Source organism: Bubalus bubalis, chromosome 14, assembly GCF_019923935.1.
Source record: "Bubalus bubalis isolate 160015118507 breed Murrah chromosome 14, NDDB_SH_1, whole genome shotgun sequence".
Classification (NCBI taxonomy): Eukaryota; Metazoa; Chordata; class Mammalia; order Artiodactyla; family Bovidae; genus Bubalus; species Bubalus bubalis.
Genome location: NC_059170.1, coordinates 26,508,480 through 26,512,070, shown reverse-complemented (window position 1 = coordinate 26,512,070; position 3,591 = coordinate 26,508,480).

Here is a 3,591-nt window from a genome sequence, read left to right as displayed (position 1 = left end):
GGGTGGGGGCGGCGCGCAGGGCCGGGTTTGATGGGTGGGGTGGGGTGGGGGCCGGGACAGCTGCCGGAAGGCCACGCGCGCGCACACACGCACACGCGCGCACTCCCGCTCGCACCCCCACCTAGCTGCCTGGCTGCCCCGCTGCCCGGGGACCTGCAGCTCCCACCCCAGCACAGTGGGAGAGATAAAAGACCGCAGGGGAAGCCTATCTTTTATCTCAAGGGCTCGAGAAAGCCGCATTTGTCAGCGTTCACCTAATGACACCTTACCCTTGCACAGACCTGCCTGCCAAGGCCCTGGGCGTACTTTATACTCGTGACTCACGGGCACCGGCAGTCTCCCAGCCTCTCCCAGGGGCTCAAAGCCGGCGGGTGTGGGCAGCACTCAGGAGCAAAGTCAACTGAGAAGTTGGGTTAGCGGTCCTGGGGTGTCCCAGCTCGCTCACAGCCCCTTGTGCAGGGGAGGTGGCTCCAGTGAGAGGCAGGTTCCTCTCCTCATCACCCAAGCTGGTCTTCTGAGCCTCACGTGTAGGGGATTCTCCCAGCTCCCCTGAGACTGGTCCCCTGGGCTGAGCAGCACAGGCGAGAGGGTCGGTTAATCTGTTTAACACCCTCTTTGCTGAGAAGGGCACTTGGAAACTATGCTCAAGAAAGATTTGTGGATGAATGAATGAATGAACCAATGAATGCTTCCTGTGGACTCCGCCCTGGACTACTGACCTCTGAGCACATCAGGAAGCCCTTAGAGCCCCTCCCTGGCCAGAGTTCCCCCAGCAGAGGGAAGAGAGGCAGCACTCCAGGCGGCATCAGGCACTTCCCTTTTAGCTGCTGGCTGTTCCATCTGCTTGACTGATTTGGAGTTTGCTTTCCCTGGGAACCTGGGGCAGGGCAGGGAGTCGCAGGCCACACAGGGGAAGAAAAACAGGTCTGAAGTCATGAAATCACTTCTCATATCTCAGGACACTTGTGGTGACTTGACAATGTCCACCAATTCTTTAACACTCCTCCCCCAGAAGACAAAGTTGAATATCACCCCACTCCCCTTTAGCCTGAATGACCCACTTGGGAAAAAGTAGGAAGTAGCAGAAGTGACTTGAGTGCCTTTGGAAGCAGAGTTGTGCAAGTTGATACAGTGTCCACGTGCTCTCTGTCTCGGGATCCCCGTTCTCTCATACAGCCTCCATGTTGGGAGGAAGCCCATGCAAGCCTACAGAAAGAGAGTCCATGAGAGAAACTGAGGCCTTGCAGCCAACAGCCAATACCAACCACTATGTGAGTGAATGAGCCTTGAGGTGACTGGCGCCTCCAGCCTTGAAGATGTCCAACTGGAGACTAGCTGTTCCCCCCATGCCCTGTCTGAATTCTGACCCACAGAACCCATGGGCATAATGCATGGTTATTCTACACCACTCTTCAGTTCAGTTCAGTTGCTCAATCGTGTCCAACTCTTTGCGACACCATGGACTGCAGCACGCCAGGCTTCCCTATCACCAACTCACCCACACCACTATATTTGGGGTAATTTGTTACAGAGCTGCAGTAACTAGAAAAGTACCCAACCACCCAGAACTGAGCTGATGCTTAAATTTCTCCATCACCCTATCTTCCTTTCATTCTACCCAGTCCCTGAGTTCAAGTCAGGGTGTGGAGAGGGAAAGGCATCATCATTTAGGATCGTGTGTGCGTGCTAACTCACTTCAGTAGTATCCAACTCTTTGCAACCCTATGGACTATAGCCAGGCTCCTCTGTTCATGGGATTCTCCAGGCAAGAATACTGGTGTGGGTTGCCAGGCCCTCCTCCAGGGGATCTTCCCGACCTAGGGACTGAACCCATGTCTCTTATGTCTCCTGCACTGGCACGAGGGTTCCTTACCACTAGCACCCACCTGGAAAACCCCTCTTTTAGGGTCATTTGTCACCAAACAAGGCAAATACTCTGTAGGGGTCTCTGCTTCATTTTCTGTGTTCCACACTTTGAAAATTAGAAAAGCCCAAGACTAGGATTATCTTCTGCTCCTACCAGGCTAGGATCTGGATCACCTCATTATATCTCTCTCCTTGGACTTAGAATATCCATCACCTACAAAATAAAAAAATCTTGGATTGTAGGATGGCTGGAGAAATAGAAAATATATTAATCAGCCAAAAAAGAGAAAAGGGGTAGAAGGTGGTTTCCTGGTATGTTCAGACACAGGAGCTCTTGGACCACTCACTGGGTCTGCTGCCTTCCACAACTTGGACTAAAACTAACACACCCTGGGTGCCTGCCAGGCACGTGCAAGCTACAGAACACTAGCATGGTGCTGGCCCTGCCCTCAGAGTCCTGTAATCTAGTTGAGAGGGGAAGTCCAGGGATAAGAGGGCCAAGGACACAGGGCTAAGACTAGGAGTCATCACCCAAGTTGAGAGAAGTATAATCAGATGGAGGGTCAGAAGAGGCAGGTCCTTCAGCAGTTGAGGACTGTGATGCAGTGTGCCCACCATGACGCTCCACAGCATCCCCTCCAGGTGAGGAAGGTCTTCCTTCCTCTACTCCTTCAGTCCTACTGACTATGCTGAGGACACTCCACAGTTGGGTGTGTCTTTAACATTCTATCTCTCATTTTCATGCTTAGAGTCTTGGGCAGGCCACAGAATCTAGATAAGAATTTTTCCCCAGATTTTTTCTTAATTGGGGTAAAATATGCATAACATAAAATCTACCATCTTACCCGCTTTTCAGTATACAGTTTAGTGGCATGAAATATATTCCTAAGTTTGGGCAACCATCACTAGCATCCATGTCCATAACTCTTTTCATCTTGGACTAAAACTTTATCCCCATCAGACATTAACTCCTCATCCTCCCCTCCACAAGCCCCTGGAAACCATCATTCTCTAATGAAGCTGTCTCTATGATTTTGACTACTCTAAGTTCCTCATATAAGTGGAATCATACAATGTTGGTCCTTTTGTGATTGGCCTATTGCACATAGCATAATGTCTTTAAGTTTCAGCCATGTTGTAGCAGGTGTCAGAATTTCCTTCCCTATTAAGGCTGCATGATATTCTATTCTATGGTTAGACTGCTTATCCATTCATCCTTTAGTAGACACTTGGATTCCATGTTTCAGGTAATGTGAATAAAGCTGCTATGAACATGGTGTACAGACGTCTCTTTGAGACCCGGCTTTCATTTCTTTTGGGTGCATACACAGAATTAGAACTGCTGGATTATTATGTAATTCAATTTTAAATTTTCTGGTGGTGGTGGTGGTGGTTTAGTTGCTAAGTCGTGTCCAACTCTTGCGACCCCATGGATTGTAGCCTGCCAGGCTCCTCTGACCATGGGATTTCCCAGGCAAGAATATTGGAGTGGCTTGCCATTTCCTTCTTGGGGGGCTCTTCCTGACCCAGGGATCAAACCCACGTTTCTTTCATTGTAGGCAGTTTCCTGCATTGCAGGCAGATTCTTTACCACTGAGCCACTGAGTAACTCCCATATCATTTTCCGCAATGGCTATACCATCTTAGACTCCCACTAACAGTGCACAAGAGTTCCAATTCCTTCATATTCTCCCCAACATTTGCTAGTTTTTGTTTGTTTTCTTT